This window comes from Eucalyptus grandis, chromosome 3 (genome assembly GCF_016545825.1).
Source record: "Eucalyptus grandis isolate ANBG69807.140 chromosome 3, ASM1654582v1, whole genome shotgun sequence".
In the NCBI taxonomy this organism is placed as follows: domain Eukaryota; kingdom Viridiplantae; phylum Streptophyta; class Magnoliopsida; order Myrtales; family Myrtaceae; genus Eucalyptus; species Eucalyptus grandis.
In genome coordinates this window covers 38,466,922-38,489,605 of record NC_052614.1, presented here as the reverse complement: position 1 = coordinate 38,489,605, position 22,684 = coordinate 38,466,922, and the positions used below count along the sequence as shown (strand labels likewise).

General features: G+C 38.5%; 1 pseudogene; it reads left to right on the top strand.

Annotated features, from left to right (window-relative positions):
* Positions 1–3,804: 3,804 nt before the first annotated feature.
* LOC104439631 lies at positions 3,805–20,899 on the top strand (annotated as a pseudogene).
* Positions 20,900–22,684: the final 1,785 nt, after the last annotated feature.

The window sequence follows — 22,684 nt, the reverse complement described above, 5'->3', positions numbered from 1 at the left end:
CATGTTCTTCGCCGATTCAATCAAGGTAAGTGCTTGAAACTCCTTTTAATAGCATCCGATGAGGCGAGAGCTTCTCGTGTCGAAATGCATTCTCGACAATGAAGGTTCGGGGCCAGGATGCATTGCGAATCTGATTAGAATCAATACTTGATTGATTTAGAGTTGATTACAGTTAGATCTTTTGGTTCTATGATTTTTGAACTTGGATGACAACTGTTCTGCAACCTCGGATTCCTGACAGACCTCTTTGTGCGTATGCCCAGAATTGAGTTAGTATATGTGCTTTTTGGTGCTCGATGTCTTCATGAAAGTCAAAGATGGTTTGATTAGCTTTCTAACGAGCTATAGCACGTCTCGATCTGATATCATTAGCTATCTGAAATCTTCTTCGAAAATTAGGAGATGATTCTGGAAAACTGATATATTGTAGTTTACTGTTATGCATTGTTCGACCTTGACTGTTTTCCCGATTTTCTACTGAATTTTGTACTTGAATTCATAGATCGGTGTCTCATGAAAAGTTGCTTGAAATGTCCTTGGCTACAACATATAATTTTTTCAGAATTTTTTGGAGTTGATTTGATTAGGAAAATGCTCATTAAATCGTCCTTAGTGTGGACTGTCTTGTCTGTGACCTGATTGCTGTTTGCCTTGAATGAGCTAGTAGATGTGTCCAATTGCCTTCGATATGTTGTAGATATTCATAAAGGGCATTTCAGACTTAGGAAAGACGCATGGCATATCATATTTGAATTTCGTTTGATGTGAATATCATGCATTCATTTGGCTAATTGCAATTGAAATTTGTCATGCATGACATTCTTAGTTCTAAGTCACTTTGCAATGTTAATGACTTGTGTGATTTCTTTGCATTCTGATTTAGGGTTAAATGTTTACCCAAACTTTTTCCGCATTCAACCTTATGTCATGTGCAAGTTTCACATTTTTATGCATTGTCTAGGTGGTCTTACGAACCATTAAACATGCATTGTATTTTGTTTTGTTTGTGGCTGACATGCGCGATTTCACAAATATCAATTTTTAACCATCAATTAGATCTTGATTGGACTTGAACCCTATTAGGAAGTCTTAGGATTCATCTTAATCTTTCAGATGATGTTAATTTTGCATCATTTACATACCATTTGATTTAGAAATTTGTTTCTTTCACTTGTATGCACCTATTCATATGTTTCTTAGATTAGGTTTAGATTAGGATCTTGAAGATGGAGAAGGCGTGAAGATGGTGGACGTCGATGTCCATTCCGACCGTTGTCATGTACTATTTGTTTTCCCGACATATGTCTCGGGTTCCATGCATTGTATAAAACCCGACGAGTTGCGGGTTTCCTTTATTTCCCAATTGTTTTCTCTTTTATATTTTTTTTAGAATTGCATGATTAGGTTTAACTGCTTTTCTTGATTGTTTACTTCATGTCTTGCAATTTCAATTTCATTGGTTGTTTTCCTTTTTTCTTTCTTTTAGAAATAGAATAGAATGAAAATAATCAATCACGCGTGATCACTTAGTCTAGAAATAACGATCCTGAAAATGTAAAAAGAAAGGCATGGACATGTTAGGAAAAACACAACATACTGTTTAGGTACCGAAAGGGCGCTAATAGCAATATTAGCATAACCCAAGTCCCCGAACCTAGATATCTGGTTGTGTAGGAATCGAGGGAACACTCCCGACCCTCGATTGGGTTTCTAGCCGACCCCCAAAGTTGAGGCTAGTGGCGACTCCTGTATATTTTTTAGGTTGTTAAATACCTAGATCGTATAAATAAATTCGCTGTCACGCGGGGTACGAGTTTGGGAGAGCTCGTGATCTCGTGAGGAAACTCTCGTGATCAAGTATCCCTAAACCCGACCTTTCCCACCTTGGATACTTTTTGAGGGGCGGCGAGATCGGGTCGCGACAACGGTCTACCATCCGATGTCGAGGTCGAGTGTGAGGAGTTTGGCTGTCCGTCTGTTCCTGGATTGACGTACATTCGAGTGCGTTGTTTAGTCATGTACGACGTAGGCCTGGCTGGGGGCCCGGTTGTCCAGGAGTTCATCTCCATCCACATTCGTCGCGATGGGGTGATGCGAGGGATGTTGCCGCCGCCACCGCCTGATGCACCGGGTTGGGTGTGAGGGCCCGTGCGTGACGAGTAGGAGCTGGATTTTTTGGGGATAGTTAGCCGACACTGATGATGGGGATTGTTGCACGTGAGTTGTAGCAGGTCGAGGGTTTGTTTTTTTGGGTTTTAGGCCGAACATGGCTGAGTCCTGGCTTTTCCTTTTGATGTATCGACCCAAAGAAATCCCATCTTGAAAATATATGTAAATAAAGTGTCGTGGCTTGTCTATTAACCTTGGTGATTAGTGGTGTGTATTTGTATCATGTTTTGTAGGGGGAGAGATGGTGAAGTTTTATTTTGCTTCCGCTAATGAGTCGCGCTGGGACTGTTTTAAAAAAAAAATTGTCTATGAATTACGACGCTTCTTCTAGAGAGAGAGGTAATAAGGTGTAACGTTGGTGCCTGTGGCGACCCTTGAAGGGTTCGGGGTGTCACACTATTCTTGTTGGTTTTCTCTAAATTTTTGATATTTTAAACCTCAGGATGTCCTTTACATCTTTTGTTAAGAAATCTAAGTGAAATTTCAATAAAAAGTTAGCCTTACAGTCTATGCATTCATCAAAGATAGTTACTGAAATCTCCAGATTCAGTCTTTCCAAAGAATAAATATTTCACCCACTTATACTTGTTCGTTTTATCCCAAATTTGAGTATGTTATACTCCAAGAAGTCCTTAACAAATTTCATTTAGAAGTCAAGGCCAAAATCCAATTCGAACATCACATGCAAGACACTAGAACATCCAAGGTCGAGCTGTTTTCTCAAGAACAGTTTACTAGCCTAAAACACCACTCTTAAAACTTCAGCTTTTCACACCCTAGACATCCAAAATTTATCACCATTCAATCACACATACTAGGCACAACATGCAAGAGTAGATCAAGGATCCCACTTGCCTTTAAACCGAGCAAGCAGTGAGAACAACAATGACGAGATATGACGGCGACGGACGACAGACGCACGGCGGACGGTTGACGAACAGCCCTCCCCTTCCTCTCTTCCTTTCTCCCTTCTTCCTTTCTTCCTTCTCTTTCTCTCCTCTCTCTCTTTCTCAGACGAACTCCCTCTCTCTCTCTCCCTCTCTCTCGCTTAAACCGACATCATCTTCCCCTAATTTTTCTTCCCCTCCATCATTAGCCATCATTAGGTCATGCATGGAGGACACTTGGCAGCTAGGAGGGAACACATGGCCCCTTTCCCATGCAAGATGGGCCTCCATTTTCAGCTGGGCTTGGGCCGGCCATGGGTCGACGACAGCTCTCCTCCTTGGGCTTCGTGGGCCAGCCAAGAATGGGGTGAGGCAATGGGCTGGTTTGGGCCTTTAAATGTCTAGCCCCGTCCTCATCCTAATAATCCACCTAATCCTTAATTATATAAACACCTAATTGAGATTTATTATTAACCAAAACTTTGTGACCTAATTTAATAAATTCCAATCCATAATCCATATGGCCAAAAATAGAATTTTCCTATCAAATAATTACCCACCAAAAGCTTGGCAAAAATCTCAATGCAAAAACATGAATTAGAGCACCTCTAAGGATTGACAAGAAATTCTAGGATGCCACATTGTACTTGACCAAAACTGTAGCCATAACAACCATCTCAATCGGCAGACTCCCACGAGAGAAGTAGTGGATCCCAGAATAAGCTTCAGTTCGCTTCCTCAAGAAGAGATGAGATCCTTCCCTAATGATTCCAAGGAGCTCAATCAAGTCTTGCAAGGCATGTTCGAGAATCCCACTGGTTTCGACAAGTCTAATGAAGACCCGTTCAGTGTGTTCACCGATAAATACAACTCAACGTTGAATTGGGCCATGGCTGCCTCCATTGGTAAGTCGGAATATGAAGTTGTATAAGTTCACAACTTTGGCATTATGATCAAACTTTTAATGACGCTGTCTTTGCAACCCGTTTTCGCTCCGGTGTGGTGGGATGCAGCAATCGCCATCGTCGTGTACTTCCTCATCGATTGCTTGAAGAAAGCGGGAACCACGATCCCGAGCTATGCTAGGATAGCTACCAATGACTCGGAAAAATTTCCAAAAGATTCTTCGTCATCGAGGGCAATATCCATCATGGAACTAGCTATCTCACCAGCGCACAATCAGGAGGTGCTCATTGAGTTCGGTATCCAAGAGAGATTCCTGAAGCCCACCTAGTTTTTTGCAGAGCAGTTGGCTGTTTGCATCGGATATTACGACACCCTGCTCGGTCAGGGCAATAACAGAGTTGTCTTCAAAGGTGAGTTGCCCAGTGGAACTCCAGTGGCTGTCAAGGTGCTCAAGAACGCCCATGACAAGAAGATGGAGGAGCAGTTCATGGCAGAGGTAAGCTCCATAGGAAGAACTCACCACATAAACCTTGTCAGGCTCTATGGCTTTTGCTTCAACCCGATGATGAGGGCGCCTGTCTACGAGTATATGGAAAATGGGTCCCTAGATGAATTCCTGTCTAGGGACAAGACAACAATGGATTGGTGCAAGATGCATGAGATCGCTGTGGGGACTGCGAAGGGGATCGCCTACTTGCACGAGGAATGCGACAGAGGATCATTCACTACGACATAAAACCTGGGAAAATCCTCCTAGACAAGAACTTGAGCCCAAATATCGCAGACTTTGGGCTCACCAAGCTTTACAATAGGGAAATCAGTCGGATCCCTGTGATGGGTTTCCGTGGCACTCTTAGGTACGCTGCCCCTGAGATGTGGAAGCCATATCCTGAGACGTCGAAGCCGTACCCCGTGACCTACAAGTGTGACGTGTATAGTTTTGGGATGGTCCTGTTTGACATCGTGGGGAGGTGAATAAATCATGACATTAACCTGAGTGAGTCGATGTGTGGGTTGCCACAGCGCACGTGGCACATGTTACAAAATGGCAAATTGTTGGAGATGGTCTGTGGGTTTCCTGAGAGTGAAAGAGAGAAGGCAATGCATATGTTGATGGTGGCTTTGTGGTGCATTCAGAATGAGCCAGAGGCAAGGATGGCGATGAGCACCGTGGTGAAGATGTTGGAAGGAGATGTGAAAATTTCTATGCCTGGATATCCGTTCGAGAATCTCAATCCAAACAAGCCTTCTCAGGGTTCGGAAAATGGAAGGGAATGGGACTCGGACTTGTCCTTTAACACCAGGTATTCTCGGGGTTCACGGAAATTAATCCAAAGAAAGCACAAACTGTTTGTTGTAATCAGAACATCAATGTAAAGAAGATGATAACAACTTTATAATATTATTCATTTTATGTAAACTTACAAATCTTGGAGAAGAATAAAATAAGATATCACTGAAAAATAACATAAAATTGGAGGTGAGGTACGGATAACCGAATCTCCTTAAGGCGATTAGTTCCTGCCAATGGTGCTCCGCAGATTCACGAACTATGCCTCCCAAGATACAACACCTCGAACCTGTTTGGATTAGCACTATGCAAATAGGACTCTGTCGAACCGTTCAATTGAACCGGCACACTCAACAAAATCAGAAGAGTAGAAAAATATATCAAAGCCTTTTGGAATCGAGTCGGAAAAACCAAAACCAAAAAACCGTAATGAAGCTTTATGCTCCCATCTATTTATAGAGAATTTTTAGTTCATGTACTACAGAGATATATGAATTAAATAGACGCGTGTATCCACGAGATTCATGAATAAAGAGATACGTGAATCCAAGAGATTCATTTATCCAAAGATACATGAATTCAAGAGATTCATGAACTCAATAAATACATGAACTAAAAGATACATGAATCCAGGGAATTCATGAATTCAATAGATACGTGAACATAAAATTTGAGGAAATTCATGAATCCAAAAGAGATATGTGAATAGAAAAAAACGTATCTTAATTTATTGGCTTTCGTTGATCCATTAACCATAATTATCACCATAATTGCAACAATCCCCCACATTAATGGATCAACAAAACATTTTTGACTCGAAGGAATCTGAGCATTGCCTATTGAAATACACTGCATCAAGATAGGTAGCTTTCGCTTTGAATCTTCTTTAGTGAAAGCATATCGGACTTACTTAACTAGTCGATGGACTAAGCCTTGAATTGCCAGTTGTTTGTATAAGCCTAGACAATAAACCTCACACAAAGTTTTTTCAATTCAAGATTGGTTCTCGGTTGTGTTTGTTCTTTCGGCCTTGAACCTCTCGAGATTCATGCGTGCTTTAGAAAATCTAGCATTTAAAGATTTTCATAGAGTTGGCCAGCTCCACCCATATAGGTGCATTCCTTTTAAAGATATCCTACCATATCTCACTTGGATATTACATTGCAAGTTATAGGAATCATTAAACACATAGCGTATCCTTAATAATGCTGTAGGAAAGCACTGTTGCATCATAGGAATGGGAGGCGGTGCTTATACTAGAGTTTCCAAAATTTGCGTTGACCTATTGAACCTAGACCATGGGATCTCCAATCGCATAGGTAAAGTTTCCACCATGGAATATCTTTATTGGGTTAAGGCTCTTAAACCCATTTCTCTCGATGCACAGTTTATCTACTCTCTTGACAAACCTTTTGTCAGTGGATCTGCAATATTTTCCTTTGACTTTACAAAGTCTAAAGAAATGATTCAATTTGAGAGCAACTGCTTACGGTATTGTGTCTACGACAAATGTGTCTAGATTTACCGTTATAAATCACATTATGCACCCCCACACTTTTAGAAAATTGTAGGATGACAACTTTTCATTCCATAACTCGTATGAAGTTTTATATGTCTTTTTGTGGGGTATTTTATTAAGAATAAAATTTGCAATTAAAATTGTCTGCCCCCACAAGTTATGAGGTAAACCTGAACTCAAAAGCATGGCGTTAGCCATCTCTTTTAGTGTCCCGTTCAATCGTTCAACAACTCCATTTTGTTGTGGAGTATAAGGTGCAATCGCTTGGAGAATTATTCCAAAACTAGCACAAAACTCCTTGAAATTGATTGAACTATATTCTCTTTCGTTTGTGCTTCAAATAATTTTGAAGTCTGACCAGCCCGAGGCAATTTCTCAATCATAGCCGCCACTTGGAATGATTCACTAAGTATCATTTCCTCAGCCGAGATGTCACTAAGAATTAATTGCAATTCTTGAACCTGACTCATGACAGATTTAGAATCCACCATCTCGTAGTTCAAGAATTTGGCAACCACAAATTTCTTGGTGCTGGCATCCTCAGTTTTGTATTTTTTCTCTAAGGACTCCCATAACTGTTTAGTAGATTCAACATTACAATAAACATTATAAAAAGAATTCACTAAACAGTTAAGATATAATTTCGGCATAAGAAGTCCCCGTGCTTCCAAGCCTCCAATGCACCGAGCGTCGTGACATCTTGCTCGTTTGGACTAATTATATGTGACACCCCGAACCTCCTTAAGGAGCCACAGGCACCTAATGCTACACCTAATTACATCTCTTAGAAGAAGCATCGAAGTTCATAGACTTCTTTTTTTTTTTTTTTGAAAACGGTCCCAGCGCGACTCATTAGCGGAAGCAAAATTTAATTTCGCCATCTCTCCCTCCAAAACCATGATACAATTGCACACCACTGAACATCATAAGAAAAGATAGAGCCCAGACACTTTTATTTACATATTTTCATGATGGATTTTTCTTGGGTCGGTACATCAAAAGAAAGGCCAAGATTTTTAACTACGCTCGGCCACAACCTCAAAAAGAAACACTCGACCCACTATGTCTATCGTGCAAGATCTCCCATCAACTAGTGTCGGCTAACATCCCAAAAAGTTGCAACTCCTACTTCTCACGCACGGGCCCTCACACCCATCCCGGTGCATCAGGCGGTGGCAGCGGCAACATCCCACGCATCGCTCCGTCTCGATGAACATGGACGGATATAAACTCCTGAATGACAGGGCCCCCAGCCAGGCCCACGTCATACATCACTTAGGCGCACACTCGAATAAAAGTCAGTCCAGGAATTGTGGGACAGTCGATCTCCACACACTCGACCTCTACATCTGAAGGAAGGCCGTAAAATACGCCCCGCGTGACAGCAGGGAGCGGCATCCTGCTAATCTGAAATGTTGATCCCCAAAGGGGTGAGTACAACCACTCAGTAGGTAAAGGATCCAATAACCACTCAATGCATCATACAATACAATTGCAACATAATACATGTCAGTCATGCATCCAAGCCTACTTACCTTGAAGCGATGCATATACCATCATACATCCTCATCACAATCATATCACATACATGTCATCGTGCCACAGGTGATCATCATCATATCATATATGCAAGTCATCATGCCATAGGTGATCATCATCATATCATATATGCATGTCATCATGCCATAGGTGATCATCATCATATCATATATGCATGATTCAATTTCCACTTTTAACTTTCAATTTCGATCACAACATCACTCTTTCTCGGGATCATCAATTTCATCTCATACTTTACCACTCGCACCCCATCCTGGCATCGCGAGAAAAACCTCCGGCATTCAGCCATTTAAGGCTACCGGGCATCCGGCACCCCCACATTTCGGGCATCTTGCATCCCAACTGGCATCACGAGGCATCCCCTCGGGCAAAGACCTCCGAGGCTTCCGGCACCCAACCATTCCGGGCATCTCAAAACTCCCGAGGCCATCCGGCACCCCCCATCCCGGGCATCCTGATACTCCCAGGGCATTATCAACCGCCTCAAACAGTTTCCTCATTTATCATAGTTCATGTTCACCAATTTAGGTCTCAACTCAGCATGGCACATGATGTAATGGCAAACAAAATCACTTCTATCTTTTGATTCATACATGCGTCTCCAGTCATCATCATACATGCAGCAAGACACAATCATTCATAACAATAAAATTCATGGAATTCGTACAATTTAGAATAGTCCATTTATCATGCCTTTTTGAAGTTTATTAAATTCCAGCTTGTACCATTTTAGAAAATATTTAAATTAAATATCCATATGATTCTCAAAAATCATGAAATCAAGACACGTGATAGACAAGACAATAAGATAATGATTTCATGAAAAACACATGCCCAATAGAGTTCCACACGAAAGATATAATTCACACTAATACAGCATGCAATTTCGGATAGAAACAGAATGTGCAGTTTTTGAAATAATTCGATTAAAATACCCGAACGACCTCCAAAAATTATGAAATTTTTCCAGGTTATAGTTAAGACACTAAGATTTTTCATGAATACTTCTAGGCTAGATTCGTTTTAGATAATTTCCTATAGTCGTCCGAAGCTTCTGGTTCTCACACCGAAGCGTCCAGTGTAGTCATCTTCGAAATACCGAGTTTTTACCCACTTATTCTTCTTCATTTACTCTGAAATTTGGATATGTTTTACTTCAAGAGGTCCCCTACAACTTTCATTAGGGATCTAAGTCAAATTTCCAAATAACAGTCACCATATGGATCCATGAAGTCTCGGGTGTCCAGTACCACGTCTCCAGATTTACCGTCTTCAAGAGTAAGTCAATTCACTAGGCTACACTTGCTCATTTCACTTCAAATTTGCGTATGTTAATCTTTAAGATGTTCTCTACAAGTCTCATGAAGAAGTCGAAGAGATATTCTTAATAAAAATCAACATGCAACCACAAATCTACCAAAACGTCAGCAAAATAGTTCCAAATCTAGTGTCTTCGTAGGATGAGGGTTTGACCCATTAAATCTCCACCATTTTGTACCAAATTTTAGTATGTTGTAATTTAAGATGTTGGCTACAACTTTCATGAAGGAATTAAAGTCAAAATAGAACTCGAAACATGCATGCAAGCCTCCACAAGTTTCTGGGTCAGGCGGTTTACACGAGATCAGCAAGCATTTTCAAGAACAAACCACATTAGCTTCGGTCTATTGCCTCTAATCATCCTAGATTTCAACCACACATGAAAGACATACATGCAAGAGTATAAAGTGGATCCTAACTTGCCTCTAAACTCAAGAGAACGATGGCACACGGCGGACGAACGGGCGGCAACGGGCGGACGAACGGCGAGCGACTCTTTCTCCTCCTCTCTCGGCCTCACTCTCTCTCGCGCAACTCCCTCTCTCTCTCTCGCAACTCTCTCTCTCCCTTTGGCTTGGACGGAAACCCCAACCGGCCACTCTCTCTCTCTCCCCTTTTTGTTCCCCCAAATCTCCATCATTTGCAATCATCACTTGCCTCACCACAAGCCAATGCATGCAAGCCCCTTTTGGCCACTTGGCATGTCACATGCAAGATGGGCTTGGGGAATTTGGGCCGGCCACTCCTCTTGGGCCTCAATTGGGCCGGCCTCCATTGTGGCCGACGACAGCCCCTTCGTGGGCTTCAATGGGCCGGCCATCTTGGCCCATCAAAATCCACTCTTGGGCCTAAGGCCCAAACCTAAATTCCACATGGCCAAAATCTTGTAACATTTTATTTATAGGAATTTAGTCTATGAGGTGCATAGCCAAGAATAGATTATTCTCATTAACAAATAAATAAAAAGAATCATGAACACAAGCATATATTACTTAGTCCTAAGAGAAAACTAATGGCTAAAGCACAAACCATAGGTAATTTCATTACCTAATTATGGGCTTTAATACACCTTAGAGCTTGTCTTGAATTTTTGGGATGCCACATTATCAGGCACACCTCCAATAAATATTTCGTCAAATTGAGCATGGTCAGATAGAAGAACATCTTCTGCTGCCACTGTTTAAAGCCCACTCCGGTGAATTTCTCCGGTTTCTCATTAGCTGTAACTGGAGGTGTTGCCATCACAGTAGGCAAGGTTCGTTGAACCATCCCTCCAGAAACAGAGCCAAAAGCCATTTGGCCTATACTGTTCTGAAAAACAGTCCTGAGCATACCAGTCGTATGACTTGTACTTGCACCACCAAAATTGGTGTTAGCCCAAGGGCCCATAGCATTGGCTACTACAAATTCAGACCTTGAGGGTTGAACATCTTCCATAGCAAAGGTCAAATCGACCATAGGAACATCTCCTAAAACATTCGGGACATTGAAAGACATTTGATTGTTTTCAACCATCTCAATAATCTGACAAGAACAACAAATAGTGAGTGACATAATCGCCTTAAGATTGTTGGAAATTAATCCAAAGAAAACACAAACTGTTTGTCATAATCAGAACATCAATGTAAAGAAGATGATAACAACTTTATAATATTATTCCTTTTATGTAAACTTACAAATCTTGGAGAAGAATAAAATAAGATATCACTGAAAAATAACATAAAATTGGAGGTGAGGTACGGATAACCGAATCTCCTTAAGGTGATTAGTTCCTACCAATGGTGCTCCGCAGATTCACGAATTATGCCTCCCAAGATACAACACCTCGAACCTGTTTGGATTAGCACTATGCAAACAGGACTCTATCGAACCGTTCAATTGAACCAGCACACTCAGAAAAATTAGAAAAGTAGAAAAATATATCAAAGCCTTTTGGAATCGAGTCGGAAAAACCAAAACCAAAAAACCGTAATGAAGCTTTATGCTCCCATCTATTTATAGATAATTTTTAGTTCATGTACTACAAAGATACATGAATTAAATAGACGCGTGTATCCACGAGATTCATGTATCCAAAGATACATGAATTCAAGAGATTCATGAACTCAATAAATATATGAACTAAAAGATACATGAATCTAGGGAATTCATGAATTCAATAGATACGTGAACATAAAAGTTGAGGAAATTCATGAATCCAAAAGAGATACATGAATAGAAAAAACGTATCTTAATTTATTGGCTTTCGTTGATCCATTAACCATAATTATAATTACAACAGGGGTTGCTATTCCAAGCCTTTGAAGAAAACTGCAGAACTAGAGGTAGCTACCGGATGATATTATTAATATCCTTGGCATTATACTGTAGTAGTACCTAAAGATTTTGTCTTTTTATTTGCACTGCTATATCATAATACTATATAATGCAAGATGATTGCTCCTCTGATGCCCACAAATGCCTTTGGATGGATCTATATTAGTGTTGCTAATGAGTACTAGTAGCTTGGGGATTCAACCTAACATATAAATTATATTGATTAACACGACTCGCATGATCAAGGAATATGTTGTAATGTAGAGAGTCAGACTCCTTTTTTACCAAGAAAAGGGGAAAATGGAGTTCGTCAACAATAATTCCTCTATCTTTAGAGTAGTATTTGAAAATATCAAAATGAGCCCGCAATAACTAATTAATGACTCAATCAGATTTTATTCTCAAAGAACGATTCGCAACCGTGGTGATACCGTGAAAGCTCACTTCTCAAATCAATCTACAGAGAGCTATCGATTTGCTGTATATAAGAGTGAGGCCGATTCTGGAGAGAGTGGTGGGTTATATGCGTCTGCTCCACCTCGCCACATTCCGAATATGTCGCTAATATGCGACAAGGGACATACCCTTATGCCCGCACCGAATCCTATCTTTACCGAAAACGAAGGTGTCGGGGCCCAAGGGCAACCTCCCAGCAGGCCTGACACCACCAACCGCAACAATCTAAGCTAGAAGTTGTGCTCAGATCAAACAAACAAAAATACAGACCAAGCTTTGCTTTTCTCTACTATGCAGTTCTTGCTGGGGCAAAATTGAATCTTAATGAAAGAAGCTGCTAACAGACTGGAAACACGAATCCGCGTCTCATCTTATAACCTCAATGCAGAAGGTCATGAACTCCATGTATTCCTTATAAATACTAAGAGTTCATGTGATATTTCTCATCTCGCAGCTGAGTGTCAAACAAATGAGTCAAAAAGAGGATGCATGTCGCTGTATTCGTGACTTTGGGATCTTCAATGAACAAATACTCGCATCTTTCCTTTACCACCAATCCGAAGAACTCTTAGCTACAATCTTACCATGACCCTGCTATCTTTAGTTTGTGTAAGAAAACTGCCAAACCTGTAAGAATAAGATTAAGGACATGCAGTTAGGAAATAAGAGACACCAAAACTCTAAGAACCTTGATGTAAACAGCTAAATATTGCAAAATAAGCGGCAACAAGAATGACTGGGCGATCTCCGATACTAAAGGACTGTCCTCAAAATCAGCAAGAGCAGTCAGAATGGACAAAGCGGCTTACCACGAGCATCTGCCTTGTCGATACCCAACTCCTCCTCTGTGTGGATGGACGAGAAGGCGGGGCCCCCTAATAAGCTCTCTGTTTTACAAACCACAAATTGGGCCGGGTCGGGCCAGGCTCGACCCCAAGTGGGTTGGGCTAAGTCGCGCTAGGGTAGGGCCGTTTGACGTCTCAAACATGGGCTTTCTAACATAAGGGTCTTGTTGAGGTTGCGAGCTGGACAATAGAGGTGTAACCGAGCGAGTGAAGGAATCTAATACTATATAATATGTGAGTTTTCCCAATAACATTATTGGTATGTGATATACATACTTAATGCTTTCCAATATTTTTAATAATCCCTAGATGAAGATGTAATTGCTTCACATACAGAATTTTATTGAATAATAACACAGACACACATAATATAAAAAAAGTAAAAGAAGGGAAAGTGTGATTTAAATTATTTTAGGAAATGGGTAGCAAAATAAACACTTATTTTTTAAGAAATTAATACAGATTGTTATCAGATAGGGGAAATTTATTTGAACTTAGACTCGACTCGATAAAAGATTAATGGGGACAAGATATTGCAGTGTGAACCTTTAAAAACACCATTTGGTCCAATACTTTGGAACACGTCTTGAGTATACATGAAACATTCTCGATAAAAAATTTTGGCGAAAGTTTTGGGTTGAAAGAGGAGGTGTTGGGTTTGTTTTCTTGAAAAAGAGCATACAGTTAAAATGTCAGAGAAATAAATAAGATGGTTCACTAAAGTTTATTCTTTTAAGAAATAAAAAAATGAATAAAAAGGATAGGTCAGTCCCGAGTAGACCCTATAACCGGACCGGATCAAGAAGGTTGATTCAAGGGTAGGTGTTGAGGTCTATGAGGTAGATTCCAAATTTCAAAAATAGAAATTGGGAACTAGTCCTAACAAAATAAGTTTAAGATTCCAAGTTTGGATTCTACCAACCTTGGAACCGTTCATTCCTGAAAGTTGCTAATTGCAAAATTTCTGCATTATCGTGAAAGTACAAAACTCTCTGTATTAGTCAATATAATAATGTTTTATTCCACCTGTTATGATATTTTCGTTCGTTTGCATACAAATTCCATTTCCTCTGTTCTACTTACTAAAATGCACAAGCTGATTTATATTAAGGGTTTTCTCCTTATGAGCTTGAACCCTGTTGATGATATTTATTATTTAACATGTCTTAAATATCAATTATAGTCATAAAGAGTTCACCACTTTAACCAAGGAATCCCCTAATTAAGCTTGAACTAAAAACTTGTATATGTATAGGATTTATTAGAGATTAAACTTGAGAAAGACATCATAAATAAATATGCTTTTCAATATTCTTTTAAATTAGAATATTGATCACTAAATTCATTATAATACTCGAATATGATATGACTCTCGTAAAAGAGTGATAACTGTGTAAACTTCTCCATTTGGAACACAAAAGGAAAAGAAACAAGGGTTTATGAAAGATTAATAAAAAATAATTAGATTGATTGATCCATACTAAAAGTAACATTCCCACTTTCATCAATTTTGCCCATAAGAGATCCCACTTAGGACTATTTTGGGCCATTCAAAGTTACGGTGCTTGTAAAGCTATTTGAGGATAGGAAATAGCGTGAGCTTCTTTTTTTTTTTTAAATATAATCTCAATTGTCGTAAAAGGAAAGTTCCTAGTTTTATGGAATACTTAAATAGTTATTTTGAATTCAAATTTAAAAGCTACAAAAGTCAGTTATGACTCGCCAATCATCTTAATTATTGTTAATTATAATTTTGTCCATCAATATTATGTGCATTCATAGTTATTTTAAACATATACATGGGCTATTCATGAATTTTTTTTTTTTTTAATTTGGAGGTTAAATGATCATCGAGTTTGCTTAACTCAATATATATATGCGCGCGCGCGGGGGCATGCACAGATGTGCTCTCTTATGTTAATAGGAAAAAATATTGTAATTATAAACACTTTCTCCTATGAAAAAGCTTTATACTAGTCATCTAAATTAAAACCTATTTCTCAACAAAAATACTTTTGATTCAAGAATATGAATTTAGTTTTGAAATAAGTAAGATGTCTAATCACAAGTGGAAAATATGAATGACATTTAAATTGATGATCACCATCAAGATTAAATTATAGAAAAGAATAACTAACACTTTTTTTTCCTTGACGGATTTTTTTTTTAGAAGATATGATTATGACAAGATAAGAGATGTGAAAAGAGCTTTGAATTAAAAAGTGAAGTAAACTTATATTTTAATTTTGGAAAAAACTTAAATATTGCATTAACAAGTCATAATCAAAATGAGGAACCAATGTCGAAAAGGGTAGAACAAAAAGTGTACCATAAGCTTCCAAAATTAGGTTGATATTTAAATGATATGTAAAATGGAACATATAGAATTGTTGTTTGAGAAGTAGGAAAAATAATGAGAAAATTACCAAAAAAATTCTAAATCTATTGTAATTATATCATTTAGCCCTAAATTTATTTATTTATTGCCAATTGAGTCCTAAATCTTTTGCAATTGTGCTAATTCAGTCCATCTAGCAAAATTTGGCCGGCCGGTGCTAGTCGATGCTAACGAATAATGTTTTAATTTTTTTAAAAATCAAATTTTTAATTGATTTTTTATCTTTTTTTTCCTTTTTTTTCCTTCCTCCCCCTCCTTCCTCCTTCTTCCGACGACGGACTAGAGGGGAGGACCGGTCACCGAATTAAGGAGGCCGGCCAGTGGCGATTTTGCCTCACTCTCGCTGGGCAAGACATGAAGAAGACAAAAAAGGAGTAAGGAGTACCCATTGAAGATCTATGGATGGCATTGCTAAAATGGACAGCCTTGAGCTCATGGTGGCAAAGCAGCCCTTCTTCAATCTCTCTCTCTCTCTCTCTCTAGCTCACCTAGTGATGGCAAGGCTCGCCCTTGCTGGATCTGGGCAAGGGTGCACCGATCCCCAGGGCAAGCCTCACTAGTGGTTGGGCGAGCTCACCCTCACCCAAGTCTAGCGAGGTCAAACTTGTTGATCCACTGGTGAGACTCACCCTTGCCCAATGATAGCGAGGTGAGCTCACCACCGATCAGCCACTTCAATCCAGCGACCGGCCCTCACCTTTGGTCGATCACCGAAAGAAGGAGGAAGGAGGGGGAGGAAAAAATAGAGAAAGAAGAAAAAGGAAAAAAAAATCTAAACAAATAATTAAAAAAATCGAAAAAAATAGAAAATTATTTAAAAAAATTATGCCGGTGCTACTTGGCGTCCACGTCAACATTGGCTAGCCAAATTTGGGTAGATGGATTAAATTGACACAATTGCAAAAGGATTAGAAATCAATTGGCCAAAAAATAAGCCTGAATCGGTACAATTGTAACAGTTTATGACTTTTTAGGTAATTTTTATGAAAACAACACAAGAAAACATTACAACAAAAACGAACTTTAAGGCAAGACTTCCCAAAAAAATCTAATTTTAATGATGAGATAAAAGATAAAATTCAGTTTGACATGAAAAATGTAGATGAAAAATGAATGGAAAATATTGAGGGCAAAGACGGTTTTAAAACTTTGGCATGTCAAAATGTAGAACCTCGTTCACAAATTTATGAGCGAAGATGGCACGATCTGTTCCAACTTGCAATGTTATTAAATTGAAATGTTGTCTATGATAAATTGGAATTTCAAAATTCTCTAAAGTTATAGAAAAATTCGAAGTTGGTCATCGTCTCCTCCTAAATGATATTATAGGTTTTACATGTGCATGGACTGTTGAGTGTCAACAGCTCGGATTAGGTGGGATATCCATAAAACCCGACTCAAACCGAAACATAAGTAATATCTGTGAGCTATGACTCGAACTGAGACTCGAGCCGGAAATGCAATTCGGGTTTTTGGTCCCCTTTTTTTTTTCCAGGTGGGCTCCAAGACCCAATCTGGCAATGCCATCTGAGCATATTTGTGCAGTTACTTAGAAGAAAAGGACAATTTCAAGCTCAACATGGTACTTCCTAAGAATTAATGGAAACAAAACTTAGCCATTCTTTAAGTGCATGGAAAGAAAGAGCAGCGCATGGGTGCGAAGACGTTCGGGAGAAGTGAAAGAAAAGCAAGAACTGAAAAATGGGGAAAAAGAGTAAAAAGACACAGAATCCGGCAAAAATTCTGTGCACGCGCAATAAGCAGCTAAATAGAGAGTTTGGTGGGAATGCGCAATAGAAGTTTGATACCTTCACACTGAAAGATCACCAAGAGAGAATTCAAATCCGAGCACGTTAACATATCTAGTTGGACCTCATTTTACTCAAAAGCTTTCAATGAGTTATGGGCCAACTAAGATATATTAACTATTTTATACCACATCAATTTTTTACTATGAGATTTTTCTAACAGAACTCATTTACATGTGCATCCTAAAAATCTCTCCCTCACGTGTAAACTCAATGTTAGGTCTGTTCCTCCTTAATTTAGGTATCCTTTTGCCCGAATTTATTAGCTGGGTTCACTCCTATGTGGAGGAAACCCAATGAGTTGCAAGCCTAAAAAGAGCTTGAGCTCATATGATAAGTCATATGGAGAAATAGCGTTTCTCACTATCTTGAGAAAAAGAGAAAGCAGAAAATCCGGAGTTTGGGCAAAGTCTGGTTTACATCAAGCTAGCATCAGAGTTTGATTCGTGGTCCGATTGAGCTGAAATCTTGTCAGCATGTTCGTGGTGCAATCTTCTCGAATCTGAACGGTTCGATTTTCATTTGAAGCTCCATACATTAGGTTTTTCGTGAATAGATCAAAACCTGCGTTTTTTGTCAGACTTATCATTGATTTCTTATGAAATTCATGTGTCTTGCCAAGAGTTATGTTATTGAGGTTTTTATTGCTATGTACCTTTAGTATTTGCTAGAGAATAACATTGTTCACCCAATTTTGTTGATAGTGAAGATTTTCGAGTGGACTCCGATCTCGTGATTTTTTTTTATCTCCTCACATTGGGAGGCTTTCCACGTAAAAAAATTGTCTTGTGTTCGTGTGCTTGGTATTTATTTTACTCTACTATATCGATTTCTATTAGGTTTACACAAGAGGGGAGATTATTTTATTCCACCGCGTTAATTCGACATTGTTCGAATTGTTACCGTTCTATAATCAGAGTGATATCAAAGCTTCTGGTTATTACTTGATTTTTTTGCTTTGTGTTAAATAATGGAAATGAATACGAGTAAAATGGTTACATTGAATGGTTCGAATTATCCTATTTGGAAAAGGAACATGGAAGATCTTTTATATGTGAAAGATTTTTATTTGCCCGTATTTGCCGAGGAGAAACCGGAGAATAAAACTGATGTTGAATGATCTATACTTCATCGTCAAGTGTGTGGTTATATTAGGCAGTGGATGGATGATAATGTTTTGAACCATATTATTGAGGAAACACATGCACGCAATTTATGGGATAAGCTCGAACAGTTATATGCTCGAAAGATTGGGAATAATAAGTTATTTTTGATAAAACGGATTATGGCTTTGAGATATCAAGATGGTACTCGTTTAATTAATCATTTAAATTCTTTTCAAGGAATTATAAATCAATTGGCTGCGATGGGAATCAAGTTTGATAACGAGATACAAGTACTATGGTTGCTTGGTACTTTGCCGAACTCATGGGAGACGTTCCAAACATCTTTATTTAATTATGCCCCGGATGGTACAATTACCATGGATTTGGTCAAGAGTAGTATTTTAAATGAAGAAATGAGAAGGAAGACACAAGGATCGTCATCTTCACATTCTGATGCCTTGATTGTTGAGAAAAGAGGAAGAAGTGAGTCTCGAGGTTCGAGAAATAAAGATAAAAGTCAAGATAAAAGCAGAGGTAATTATAATAAATTTGCTAATGTTGAGTGTCATTATTGTCATCAGAAAGGACATATTCAGAGGTTTTGTCGCTAGTTAAAATGGGAGAAACAAAAGGAGAAAGGTAAAGAGAAGAAAATTGATAATGACAGTGATGACAATCGTGTTGCTGCACTTAAAGAAGACTTTTTCATCATTTTTATGGTGATGTGGTGAATTTTGTATCTCATGAGACCAGTTGGGTAATTGATAGTGGTGCATCTGTTCATGTTACGTCTCATGGGGATTTCTTTATATCTTATAGGTCATGTGACTTCAGATCTGTGAATATGGAAAACAATGAGCTAGCTCAAGCTGTAGACATCGTGATGTGTGCTTAGAAACCAGCAATGGCACAAGGTTAGTATTGAATAATGTTAAACATATACATGATATTTACTTAAATTTGATTTCTACAGGCAAGTTATGGCACTAAAAGCTCATCAAATGTTCTCTTGTTGTGGCTAGAGGTGAAAAATATTATTCGTTGTACATTATGCAGGCAAAGTTGTCCATAGACAAATTTAATGCAGTAGACAACGAAGATGTAGCTGAGTTATGGCATAAGAGGCTCAGTCATATTAGTGAGAAGGGTTTGTCAATATTGGCCAAGAAGAAGCTCATTTCAGGAATGAAAAGTTCGGCGCTAAAAAAGTGTGCTCACTATTTAGCAGGAAAACAGGATATAGTTGCATTTAAAAGCTCCCCTCATTCAAGAAAGTCAAGTATACTGGATTTAGTGCATTCTAATGTTTGCGGTCCTATGAAATCAAAATCACTTGGTGGCTCTCTTTATTTTGTTACCTTCATAGATGATTTTTCAAGGAAAATTTGGATTCATACCTTGAAAACTAAAGATCAAGTATTAGATGCCTTTAAGCAATTTCAGGCTTCAGTTGAGAGACAAATTGGAAAGAAATTGAAATGCATTAAAACTGATAACGGGGGAAAGCATATTGGACCTTTTAATGAATATTGTAGACAACAAGGTATTCGACATCAAAAGACACCTCAGTTAAATGGCTTAACTGAGAGAATTAACATAACACTGGTTGAAAGGGTAAGATGCTTACTTTCACAGTCAAAGCTACTTGGATCATTTTGGGGTGAGACTTTAAGTACAATTGTGCATGTATTAAATCTTACTCCATGCGTTCTTTTAGAGTTTGATGTTCCTAATAGAGTTTGGACATGCAAAGATGTTTTTTTTTTTTTTTTTTTAATGATTATTTGCGTGTCTTTGAGTGTAAAGTATTTGTACATATTCCCAAAGATGACAAGTCTAAACTTGATGTAAAAACACGGTAGTGCATATTTATTGGTTATGGACAGGATATGCTTGTCTACAAATTTTATGATTCGGTTGAAAAGAAAATTGTAAGAAGCAGAGACATTATGTTTATGGAAGATCAAACAATAGAGGATATTGAGAAAACAGAGATGATTTTAGCACCATAGGTTAGTGATAATTTGGTTCATTTGGATCTAGTTCCTCTTACAAATATTCCTATATGGGTTGATGAAGAACAGCAAGAAGTCAATGCTCCAAATAACGCACATATTCCTGAACATGTTGAAACATATAATACTATTCTTGAACCAGAAGCTCAATTAGATGTTTCACTGGATGTTCCAGTTCGGAGATCCGTTAGAAACCAACGACTTTCCACCAAGTATTCTGAAGATGAGTATGCATTATTGATTGATGCATGTGAACTAGAGTGCTATGCAGAAGCAATAAAAGATGAGTACAAAAGTAATTGATTTGATGCTATGCGAGATGAGATACAGTCACTTTATGATAATCATACTTTTGAGTTGGTGAAGTTACCTAAAGGAAAAAGAGCTTTGAAGAACAAATGGATATATAGGTTGAAGCAAGATGAACATACTTCACAACCACGATACAAAGCTAGATTAGTTGTTAAGGGATTCAGTAAGAGAAAATGTATTGATTTTGATGATATATTTTCTCCGGTAGTATTGATTTTGATGATATATTTTCTCCGGTAGTGAAAATGTCTTCTATCTGTGTGGTACTAGACTTGGCAGCTACCCTAGATTTAGAAATTGAGTAAATGGATGTCAAAACAGTCTTCCTACATGGTGACTTGGAGGAAGAGATATACATTAAAGTGAAAGGAAAAGAGAATTATGTGTGCAAATTAAAAAATAAATAAATCTCTATGGCCTAAAATAAGCACCAAGACAGTGGTACAAAAGGTTTGCGTCAGTTAGAACGGAATAGGGCTATAAGAAGACTTTCTCGGATAATCCTGTGTTTGTCCAAAAATTTTCTGATGATGACTTTATTATTCTCTTCCTTTATGTTGATGATATGTTGATTGTTGGTAGGAATGCTTCAAGAATTGAGTTATTGAAAAAAAAGTTGAGCAAGTCTTTTGCCATAAAAGACTTGGGCTCGGTGAAGCAGATTCTTGGCATTAGAATTACCGGATATAGAGATGCTAAGAAGTTTTTTTGGTCGTAAGAGAAATATATCGAGAAGATCCTTCAGAAATTTTACATGGACAATGTTAAAGTGGTTAGTACTCCTCTTACTACCCACTTTAAATTAAATATGAAGCAAAGCCTTACAATTGATAAAGAGAAGAAAGATATAGAAAGTATTCCAGATGCCTTAGCTGTAGGAAGCTTAATGTATGCGATGGTATGTACACGCCCAAACTTGGCGCACACAGTTGGCGTTGTTAGTCGCTATTTGTCAAATCCAAGCAGAGAGCACTAGAATGCAGTGAAGTGGATTATGAGGTATCTTTGAGAAACTTTAAATTTGGAACTTGGTTTCGGGACTGGGAAACTTGAGTTAGTTGGATACACAGATTCCGACTTGGCGGGAGATATTGATACTCGTAAATCTACTCCTGGTTATTTGATTTCTTTTGCGGGTGGAGCTATGTCATGGAAGTCAAGATTGCAGAAGTGTGTTACACTTTCTACAACCGGAGTTGAATTTATTACAACGACTGAAGCTAGTAAAGAGATACTATGGATGAAGTTCTTAGAAGAACTCGGGTTCAAGTAAAAAAGGTATGTGCTATTTTGTGATAATCAAAGCGCAATTCATCTTGATAAGAATTCATCTTTTCATTCTAAATCAAAACATATTGATGTTAGATATCATTGGATAAGGAATGCTCTTGATGAAAAGTTGTTGGAACTTGAGAAAATTCATATGGATCATAATGGCACTGATACGATGACGAAGACTCTACCAAGAGAGAAGCTTGAACATTGCCAATTGATAGCAGGGATGGTGAATCCTTTCACATTGTTGTGAGAGAGGGATTTGTTAGCTGGGTTCACTTCTATGTGGAGGAAGTCCAATGAGTTGTAAGCCCAAAAATGGCTTGAGCCCATATAATAAGTCATATGGAGAAATAGGGTTTCTCACTATCTTCAAAAGTGGTAACCGCAAAAAGACGTAGTAACAAGATAAAAAGAGAAATTAGAAAATCTAGGGTTGGGACAAAATCTAATTTACATCAAGCTGGCATCGGAGGTCGATTTGTGGTCCGATTGAGCTGA